Raw genomic sequence first — 11,675 nt, 5'->3', positions numbered from 1 at the left:
GGTCCTCTTCAATGTCCTCCGTATCCTCATCATTGTTGTAATTTGGTTCTTCCTCTGGATCCTCATTCGATTCTACCTCAGACTCGATCTGTATGTATTGAATCACCTGGTTATCGTCATCCGGTGGTGGCAGCATGTGGTCGACCGATAGTGAAACTACATGTCGATGCATGGCAGTGGTGATGAGATAGTGGGGCAGAATCTCGTGGTATTTCTATAGAGCTGCTGCTGAATCCTCCAATTCGATTAATCCATCTCTACTTAGCCTGGCCAACTCGTCTTCTTCGTTGATCCATACAAAGTATATCAGGCATGCACCAAAGAGTTTTCCGCATTCCCATTGTGATCAAGTCGTTCCATTCATCTTGGAGCCTCCGTACCCTCGGGATCAGAATCTGCCCGTTCCAATCATCTTCATACAAAGTTATCCTTGATCAGAGAGGTACATCTTGAATCAGACCAAATTTCCTCAGAACCCTCAGAGGTATCTACGGCTAAATCCCTTCTAGTCTTACCAACTCAATGAAGTACTTCCCCCGGCTTCTCAAGATTACCCTGCCACTCAACCAGGAAAGTTTCCAAATGATGAATTCTCCACTCAGATGGGTCAACAGTTCCTGCCATTCCTCCTGGCCATGCGGTGTAGTCCAAAGCCTCATCCTTTCATTATGGTTACAGATCATGTTACTGATGCCAACAAAGTAGTCAACGGTTACTTCCCTCTAGAAGAAGTGGTCTATAGCCCATATTTGTAGTAACAAGTTGCAACCTTTGAAGAAATCATATCCTCTTGAGCATGCTGACAGTGCTCGAAATGTCTCTGCCAGTATCATAGGAATGAGGGTGACCTGCAAATTTCCTCGGAAGGTTGCCAAAACCAGGGGTAGTAGGTTGATATTGATTCGTCCCTTTCTTTATAGGAAAACAACAGTCCCAATAGTGCTAGAGAAAAGGTTAAGGGGCGGAGGCTCTCCCATGCTGCTTGATCATACTAGAATTCCTTAATATCCCACTCATAGCTCTCCCGGTGCCCGAATTTGTCAAATAGTTGGTCCAGACTTATCCATCCATCCTCGACGTTTCTCAAGTTTCTATTATTCGTCAGACCCAATGCATGTAGGAACCTATTGTCTGGCATAACGACTGGCAATATTGGTTTCCGCCTGGAGAATGGTAACTCTGTGAAGCTGGTAATCTCCTCTAGTGTTGGCGTCAACTCACAATCAACAAATTTGAAGACCACCTTAGCTGGGTCCTAAAACTCTATCAGCAGCCTAGTGAGTACTTTGTCAGCTCGGATGTTCATCAAGGCGGTTAGTGCTCCTAGGTGTGTTCTGATATCGTTCTTGTGCTCTCGTCGAATGTTCCTCCACCACTGCTTCAATTTGTGAGGTGCACCCATGGTCATGTTAATCTCGTGGATGTTGTGATTGATTTCTATCTAAAGAGGTAAAAGGCTTGGTAAGTATTTGCTCTAGATATTTAGTGTCTTAAATGGATTGGTTCATCGTTCCATAGAAGGTATGTCGTTGGGTGCATAACGCATTGACATTAAGGTGGTTTTCCTAATCGTGAGTCAATACTAAGGACTGACCCACCTAAGGTTTATGCAGCATGACCTATGTTTGCTAAGAGTAGAGTGTTTTCTAATTTTGGAGTTAGACTGAATAACTGCGAGATGTTATGTCAGTAGACCTGACAAAGTCGTTCTCTTAAACTAGAAAGTTTTGAAAGAAGGTTCGGAGGGGTGTAAAAGACAACCCTCACGTGTCATTTGTGTGCGATTGTGTTCGGCCAAGACTCGATAGGAAAAATGTGATGACAGTGTATAAAACAGTAACATATAATTGTTGTAAAGTAGTAATACAAGTAAACAAGTAAGCATGTATGAACATATTGTAAAGTGTAAGCAAGTAGAATAAAGTGAATAAACATGTATTTTTAGGTTAGGCATAATTAAAGCAGAACATAACAAAACATCTTCAAAGTTCAAGTCTAGCCTAAATCTGCTAAGGTCAGAACCTAAATGTGAAAATCACCAGCAGAGTTGCCATATTGTTGCACTCTATTTTGTATCACTCAAAATAAAATACAACTAATGGTTCTTCTGAAGTTGATAAAAAGAGAGTCGCCACCTAATATTTTAAGGTATATTAGGGTACCTATAGATTTTTGAGATTATTATCCTAATGGTCTGCTAACCGTTGTGATCTGGGTAAGGGTTCTAGTTATTCTAACGGGAAGGTGTTAGGCACCTCTCAAAATCTACATGAGGTAGCTCCTTAGGCTTAGGCTAGGTTCGGGAAATGAAAAGTCTATATTCTGCTTAATCCTGTTTTTAAAGTTTGTGAAAAATATTCTAAGACTTATCTAAAAATTCACTATTTTGAGAAAGGAAGATGTATATACTTTTGAAAAGAAAGATGTTATCTATTTTTGCGTTTATAATTAGGAAATCATCTTTTGAAATATATATGTATACTTATTAAGTTGAAGACTAGATATGCTTTTATTTTCGAGAAAGATCTTGTAAAAATTCTTTGTTTTGAAAGAAGTTGAGTATATCCTTTTAAAGAAAAGGGTATTACTTATTTGTAACTTAGTAGAGTAAGAGACCATTTTGAAAATATACCTCAAGTTGAAGTGAGTATACCTTATTTGCAAATCAATTTTCAATGGGAACCTTGTATTTAAAATCCGTTGAGGTTCATCATTTTGTAAGCTTGGTTGAGTTTGGCTTTTACTTCTTGAAGACGACTTCTTAAATTATTTTCGAAATTTCATTTTCCAAAGAGAGCTTGTTTTCGCTTTTGAATATGCCGAAGTCTAAAAATTATTGAAAATCATTAGTGATAACAAGATAAGACCTTTCATTTATTTGAAAGATAGGTTTGAAAATTAATTAGTGATCAAACTCTAAAAGATCTAAAGTGAGCAGAATTTCTAAACAACAGTATGTACTGACCTTCTGCAGGGCAGCAAACCAAGAAAATGTTGATCCTTAGCCGTTTGAAATCACAAACTCACAACAGTCCAACTCACAACAATTGAACTCACCTAGAAATGAAAGACGAAATCAAGAAATTAGAGAAGAATACTACTGAAACCTAGATTTACCAGAAGAAAACTTGAACTTTTGATTTCTCAGTGTATATGTGATTGGTGTTGGTGTGTATTGATATCTATCGACGTCTATTAGAGTCTGTTAGGTGAGAGAATTTAAGGCCATATTTATAGTGACCTTCAACTACTTAGGGTTTCGGCAGATTCAAATTTGATAGTGGGAAGTGACGACTGTGTGGGTAAAATGATTAGGGTTTAGAGGTGTTTGGTTGGTTTAAGATGAGAGATAGAATATGGGCAGTTGGATCTTTGAATAAACAAACATGATATTTTAGGGGATAAACGTGTAACACCCCGGAAAATTTTGAAGAACTTAAGTGTAAAGCCCGATAAAATTTGCAAAGAAAATAATATTTCATGGTACCGGACTAGGCTTACGTGTTTGAGGATTATAGAAATTCTTCACGACGAGCTTGCTCGCCGTGGCTCGGACCTTTTGGGTTGAACAATGCACGGTAAGGTAAAGGAAAATTTTTGGCGAAAAAGTATATTTTTGCGGTCCATTATGCGACCGCAGAATCACTCTGCGGACCGCATAATGGCCGCAGAGTGAGGCACTTAATTGGGTCAGTTGAAAGAAATTATGTAGTCGACTATGCGATCGCATAACTGTTATGCGGTGTACTATGCAACCGCATAACTGTTATGCGGACCGCATAGTGACCGCAGACTCAGGTAGATTTTTGGTCATTTTGGACACCAATTATGCAACCGATATGCGGTCCGCATAACCATTATGCGGTCGCATATGCGACCGCAGAACCTGTTCCGGAACTTTATTTTTGAGTTTTTAAAACCCTACCCTACTTCGTTAAATACACGCTTTGGGTCATTTTTGAGCAAAAATCTGATGTTTTAGAGAGAAGGGAGAGTGTTTTAGAGAGAGAGGAAAACCCTAGGCGAATTATTCATCAAGTCTTGCTCAAATCTTGAAAGATTAACAAGAAAAACCCACAAGTTCTTCATCTAAGAGGTAAGGTTCCATACCCTAGTTTTCAATTTCGAATTTGGGTAGAAGATGGTTGATTAGGAGTATGATTCATGGGTATGAGAGTATTATTTATACATGCATGTACCAATAAGAATTGTGGGAAGATTGTTGAACTTAAATAAGTAAGGATTGGGTTGTGGAGTGAAGTAAATCTTGTAGAAGAACCTTGTGGTTAAATTTGCACACCTAGTCTTTGATAAAATGCTCAAATGAGCTGAGACCACGAATATCTTCCTAATTATGGTTCAATTTTGTTATGTCTCAAAATAGATTGGGATTGCTAGAATTTACGGAATGTTGTAGTAATTTAAGGAAAGCTCAATTGAGGTATGTTGGCTAAACTTTCTCTCTTGGAATTGAATTCCATAATGTTTTCGTGAGTTTCAAAGTACGGGTTGCGTATTAAAATATTGTGGCTTGAATCGTATTTCAAAAGAAGGATAGTATGCCAAATTATATGAGAAAATCTCAATATTCTTAAGACTCTTAATTGCTCATATGTGTACCTAAAGTCTTGATTGGGAATGTCTTATTGTTGATAGCCTATAAAGATGGTTGGAAGTGAAATCAGTGAATTGGGGATATAAAGTGTGGCCAACGTGCCAATAGTGAAAGGTATACTTGTGGCCAGTGGTGCCGATGTAATGAAATAATGTGAGAAAGATTATGAAATGAGCTTTGACTCAACTATTCCAAAATTTACTTCGACAATATAATCGGCTAAAAGTTTATGAACTCAAGTGATGCCCATATGTGGCTGTTTTAGCTAATGTTATGCTTTGTAAGTAGTTTTCAATGTGCTTTGCATTCTTACATATTCGTGAGTGGAAATTGTGTATGATTTTAATTTGTGCTTCGATTGCCAATCATTTTACTCCATTTATTGGAAAGAAATCGATTATGTTTAAAGCCTTCGTTACTAATGAACTTAAAGTTGTGATTTCCGAAATATTCTACTTGTTGATAATTATGATAATGATCTATGAAAAGGAAGAAATGAAAGTGTGAAATATAAAATACGTCCATTGTGCCATGAATAAAGAATCATATGTATGGCCAAGAGAGCCAATGAAATAATAATATTGTAAGTGGTTGAAAGTACGGATTAGGTGATATGTGATGTGAAAGGTTATGAGATGTACGTATTTGTAATTTTCTTTCCAATGTGTTATGAAACCCTATGGACGGTCTTTGAAATGCATAGGTATATTATGTTATGAAACCCTATGGACGGTCTATGAACGCATAGGTATATTATGATATGAAATCCTGTGGACGGTCTATGAAACGCATAGGTACATTGTGTTATGAAATACTGTGGACGGTCTACGAACGCATAGGTACATTATGATTTGAAATCCTGTGGACGGTCTATGAAACTCATAGGTACATTATGATATGAAATCCTGTGGACGGTCTATGAACGCATAGGTACATTGTGTTATAAAATCCCGTGGACGGTCTATGAAACGCATAGGTACTTTGTGTTATGAAATACATTGTGATATGAAATCCTGTGGACGGTCTATGAAACACATAGGTGCATTGTGTATAAGAGGTATAGATGTACGGTATGAATAATCACTGTGGACGGTCTATGAAACGCAAAGTGTATAATATGATAGGTGAACACTAAGGACGGTCTAAGGAGACACATTATTAATGCAGATAATAGGTGCCCCCTTTTGTTGTCCTTGTTTGCACAGGTTGTTTCAATTACATTATATTATGTGTTCCACGTATAGATCATATGGGCATTCTATTTTGAAAGAGGATTTCTAGCTATACATACTAGTGCTATTCGACAGTACTAACGTCCCTTTTGCCGAGGGCGCTGCATCTTTAAAGGATGAAGGTGGTTCTACAGAAGGTGGCATTGATCAGTGATAGCAGTACACTCCTTTCAGCCGATTTGGTGAGCCCCACTTCATTTCGGGGTCATGTATCTTTTGTTTCTAATATACTTTGTGGTTGAGGTATAGCCGGGGCCTTGTTGCCGGCATTCTCATATAACTCTTCAGTTGTACCAAGAGGCTCCGTAGACAGGTTTTGGGTGGTATTTGATGTTGGGAATTGGATTAGAACTGTTGGTATTTGGCAACATGTTTTTTTTCATTAAATCTATAAACTCGTACTATTTTGGAAATATTGAATGATGCTGTTAATGGGAATAAAATGGAAGCGGTTAATGAAATCTCTTCAGTATTTGATTAACGGAGTACATCTCCTCTTTATTCACGAATGAATTTGGGTAGAATGAAGTTTAACAGGCTTGCTCAGTCGGGTTCACTCGGTTGAGCGCCGGTCGCGCTCCTCGGTTTTTGGGGCGTGACAAACTTGGTATCAGAGCCTAAGGTTTTAAAGTGTCCTATAATGTCTCGTAGCCGTGTCTAGTAGAGTCCTTATTATCGGTGTGTTGTCGACCACATCTATAATTAGGATTCTACATGGGCATTTAGGAATAATACCCTTCTTTCATGTCCTTGATCGTGCGATAAAGCTGATTTGAAGATTGTTCCTCCGTTAACTGGTGCTTTACTCTAACTCTCAGTATATGGCGCCTAAGAAGAATGCAAGAACTGGCCAAAGGGCCAATGTCACCCCAGGAGTGGCAGTTGATCATATAATTGATGATGCGAGTGAGCACCCAAGGAGTGAGGATATTCCTCCAGTTACTACACTGCCTGATTCTACTATAACTGATCAGACTGCACCTGTCCCTACACCTACTGAGGGTGCAACGGTTCCTCCGACTGGTATTCCAGTTCCACATCCAGTTCCAGCTTCCGATTCTGGTATTTCTGATGTTGATCTTAGGGGAGCCATATAGATGTTGGCTCAAATAGTGGCTTCCCAGACCCAGAGGTCAAATGTTGCACCCACTTCTTCCAGTCAGCTAGGGGATTCTACTAGTTCCAGGGTGAACGGGTTTCTCCAGTTGGATCCTCCAGTGTTCACAGGTACTAACCCAGAGGAAGATCCCCAGGATTTCATTGATGAGATGCACAAGACTCTCAGAGTTATGCGTGCTACTGAAACAGAGGCATTGGAATTGGCCTCTTACCGCCTGAAAGAGGTGGCGTATTCTTGGTTTGAACTATGGGAGGAGTCCCGTGAAGAAGGGAGCCACCTTGGTTCACTCTGTAGGAATTTTGCACTAGCGCCCCGTGCCCCACGCCCCGCGGCGCAGCACAGTAGTGTATTTTTCTTAGAGTAACATTTTTTGCTCACTTTTTGACATCCAGACTTGGTCTTTGATCCCCGCACGTGATCTCGACTTAATTTCTTGGGCTTCTACTCAGACTTCAAAGCTCCAAATAATCCATTTTAACTCCAAACTTGCTTCTTTACTCGAAATCACATCCTACAAAACATAACACGCGTAATAAGTACAAAATACTAATAGTTAGGCTCAAATACAATCAAAGTGTCGTAATTAGAGTGTAAAATATAGCTAAAACATGAGCTCCTAGCCTACCATCAACACCCCACACTTAAACCATTGCTCTTCCCCGAGCAATCAAACTACACTTCACATAGAGACGAACTCTTCATCAAAGAACTTCCCTAACCAATTATGCCAAAAATATTTAAAATAGACTAAGCACCATATCATTACATCCTAGCCTCAAGACTCGAGTCAAAATCACCACGCATTTTTCACAACCAGCTCACTTACTCTAACACATAGGTCAAACACTTTACTTTACCTTTGCAAATCATGTGCCCTCACACAAACAATAGAGAGTAGTTCCACATATAATAAGTTCAAGAACAATTAGGAACTCAAGATAAAAAGAATTCACTCACTCTCAGAACAAAAATTCTTATGCCACAAAAGACGTACCATAGGTTTTCCCGTAGTGTAATACTCTACTAATTGAGCTCATTCAATCAAAGATCAAGTAGGACTTTATTTTGGTTGTAATGTAGGCTGTGAGATGGGTAGGATACATTTGGATATAGTGACTATACTTCCCTAAGCACTTTAATACATATACATTAACAATTTAAACCCCACATTTGTGTTGAACCATACCCCAACCTTCACAGATAATAGCATCAAGTTTCCAATATCTTTTGGCACAAACAAAATGAGAACTACCACTAGTAAGGAATAATTTTTTTTTCTTTTCTAAGTTCTGATTTTTTCCCCAAGCAAGCTCACTTTTTTTCAATTCCCTAAGAGTGGCTCTCACAAATTTTCAAGCAATGCACCTTTCTCCTTTTTCAATAGTTCCACTCAAAAACCCAACCATACCTCTACTTAGATTTTATCAAGCTCATAAATATTTCAAGTGCTCGTGAGAGGTAAAAGGTTCAAATAAATGGTCAATTCAACAAATAGGTCAGGCTTGTAGTGTGGTTGCCAAAGAAATAGGATTACATGTTCAAAGGGGCTAACTAAGATACATCACAATTAGGTGGGTATAAACATATATCTGGCTCAACAAAGAAATGCCTATATCACTTCCTAGACTGAACAAGACTGCCATTTTGCTTTGCAAACACCCAGGTCAAGTTCTAGATACCAACTCACATGCATACAATATAACAAATACCTCACACACATATTGGCATATAACTCACTTAGGACCGGATCTATCCCAATTCTCTAGTCAAAGTAGTTAAGCAACATCAAAATCAAACAATTTCAGGCCCTTATCCATGAGTCAAGAACTGAGCCTAGGCGTCACGACTAAGGTACTCACTACTCTCAAGGCACAACAAAGTCAAGTACATCCATCTCCATTTACCACCAAAGCACAAGACTTCCCTTTTTCTAACAAAAGAAAAACTAATTACACCCGGTTCAAGCAAAGCCCTTGGAAAAGAACCGCGACACAATGAAAAGCCAAGGGAAAATTGTTACACTACCTAAGAAAGTAAAACAAAGATGAAATAATTTTTTTATTCTTCGACTTTGATCCCTCAAGAAGACAGTCGAGGAAATCCATCGTCGGAAAAAGTCAAAATTGTTTTTTTCAAATAAAACAAAAGAAAACAAACACACATGTACATATTTACATACCCCACCCCACACTTTAAATTGTGGCATGTCCCTATGACACACAAATAAAAAGCAAGAGGTAAAGGAAACTCCCCTGAATCATCTAGGTGGAGTCTGAATCAAAGTCGGGATCTCCTTTGCATGCCCAACCCAATACACACATCCATGTTGGAAGTTTCTTTTTTGCCTTCTTTGGGTACACCCCACACTTATCATGATTACTCTCTCCATCTCGTTCTTTTAGGGCCCCCATTGCTCTTTCCATCTTGAAGACTATCCTTTCTTCCCCCACTTTGAGCATGAGCTGCCTTTCCTGAATGTCCAGAATTGCTCTGCTAGTAGCCAAGAAGGGTCTCCATAGAATCAGAGGGGTCTCCCTATTCTCTTCTATATAATCTCCCTCAAAAGTGTGGAGATCTAGGGAGTTTTACTATACCTTACTCTATAGAAAGTACTAAGTTTGAAAAATCTTTGTGTGATTCAGATGCTTCTATTAATGTTATGCCTTTGTCTATTTTCAGGAAATTGGAGGGAGAGATTGGAGAAATCAGGTCGATACCTGTGTCCTTGCAGTTGGCAGATCAGACGACAAATCATACCTGAAGGAATAGTGGAGGATGTGCTAGTTCGTGTGGATAAATTTGTGTCTCTTCCACTTTTCACTTGTTGGAAAATATCTCATTCAAGAACTTACCATAGGCTGGCATCTGTGAAAGTACCTCTGTGAATGGTAGATTAACATGCACCTGCTTGAGCACATCTAGGAAATGCCCAAATTATTTTTCCAGCTTCTCTCTTCTCTACTTTTGAGGGAAAGGTAGAGCATGCATGTATTTGCTTTCCTCAGTCACCTCATTTATTTCATTCCCATCTTTCTTCTTATTTTGAGCTCCTTCCCCTTCTTCTTCAGATCATCATCTACCATCCCTTCACCTTCTTGAATGTTGTTATGTTTCTGGTCCTCCACAACCTCTACTTGTATTTCAATCATCTCATCCTTTTGTTTAGCCCTGGGATCCTCCAATACGTGCCCACTCCTCAAAGACACTGCATTTATTATCTCTTTAAGATTTCTTTTAGTATAAGTAGGGACGGTTCCTGGAACCCTCTCAGACAATAGATTAGCAAGTTGCCCCACCTGTCTTTCCATGTTTCGAATGGCCGTTCCCCGATCTCGAATAGATATGCCCTATTTTCGTATAACTGAGCCATGGGTTTCAAGCCTCTCATTTGTCTTAATAATAAAGGCCTTCATAAGATCTTCCATGCTAGACGGATTAGACTGTGGAGGCTGATATTGCTACCTCTACTGATTTTGAAAACCTGGAGCTCCCTGTCCCTGGGGTCTGAAGTTATTTTGTTTCCATGCATTCGCACTACCACCTGGTGAACTCAAAGAAAAACCTGGGTGCTTCTGCCCCATGGAGTTAAAATTATTGCCACCTTGGTAGTTGCCTCTATCAAAGCTCCCCACAACATTTACCACTTCATCTATAGTCGAGGCCAGACACTCATGCGTTGGATGCTCCATTTCACAAAAATCATAAACCGAGAATGACTGGCCCTGGACCTTGACTGAGGTTAGCTTTCGTATCTCTCTGGCCATAATGTCTAGCTGGGCTTGCACTAATTTGTTAGAATCCACTTGATGTACCCCAACTTTTTTCCTTCTCTTATTATCATCTGCAGGCCATTGATTTGCATCTTTAGATAATTCATTTAGAATTGCAACAATCTCCTCAGGAGTTTACTTCATAAGTGGACCTCCAACTGCGTTATTTAACGTCCTCCTACTAGAGCGTGTCAGCCCATCCCAAAAATCATGGAGTTGCATCAACAAGTCTACTCCATGATGCTGACATCTCTCACAATATCCTTAAATCTTTCCCATGCTTCAAATAACATTTATGTATCTTTCTGCTCGAAGTTGTGGATCTCTCTTCGGATTTTTCCAGTTTTTGTAGCTGAAAAATATTTTTCAAGGAACTTATTTGTCATGTCTTCCCAAGTTTGAGTTGAACCAGTCGGCAAACTCCGCAACCAATGCTTAGCATCTTCCCTCGGTGAAAAAGGAAATCTACTTAAGTAGATAGCATCTTTCGATACTCCGTTGTGCTAGAAGGTATTCATAATCTCATCAAAATCTATCAAATGAGTATTTGGATCTTCATTGGGTTTGCCTTGGAAGACACAATTGTTCTGAATGGTCTGAAGTAACCCTTGCTTGATCTCAAAATTATTGGTTGTGATCAGAGAAGGTCGCACACTAGATACTCCTTGATTGTAGATTGGCCTGGCGTAGTCTCCCAGTGATCGTCTAGGACTGAGCATATTATTTTTAAACTCATCTTCGACCAGAGGTCGGTTCAAGTTGAATCTTCGTCCTCTATTCCCGTCAACCATTTCATCAGCTTTGAGAGCTTCCTCAGTAGTTGCCCGTGCGGCTGCTTCCTGTTGGGCTGCTTCCCGTGCAGCCAAATCAACTACCTCCTCACCGTTTTTAGCCATATTCTCTTGGGTTGAATATTAGCCCAATAATTTCCCGGTGAG

At 39.4% G+C, this 11,675-nt stretch overlaps 1 non-coding gene across 1 annotated transcript; it reads left to right on the top strand.

Moving 5' to 3' along the window:
- The first annotated feature begins 10,969 nt into the window (after nt 1-10,969).
- LOC142177783 (small nucleolar RNA R71) lies at nt 10,970-11,075 on the top strand. Its single transcript, XR_012706338.1, has one exon. It is a non-coding gene; the product is annotated as a small nucleolar RNA R71 (small nucleolar RNA).
- The last annotated feature ends 600 nt before the right edge of the window (nt 11,076-11,675 follow it).

The sequence above is a fragment of the Nicotiana tabacum genome, chromosome 23 (assembly GCF_000715075.1).
Source record: "Nicotiana tabacum cultivar K326 chromosome 23, ASM71507v2, whole genome shotgun sequence".
Classification (NCBI taxonomy): domain Eukaryota; kingdom Viridiplantae; phylum Streptophyta; class Magnoliopsida; order Solanales; family Solanaceae; genus Nicotiana; species Nicotiana tabacum.
The sequence above is the reverse complement of the archived record's forward strand: the minus strand, read 5'-3'. Positions and strand labels throughout refer to the sequence as shown.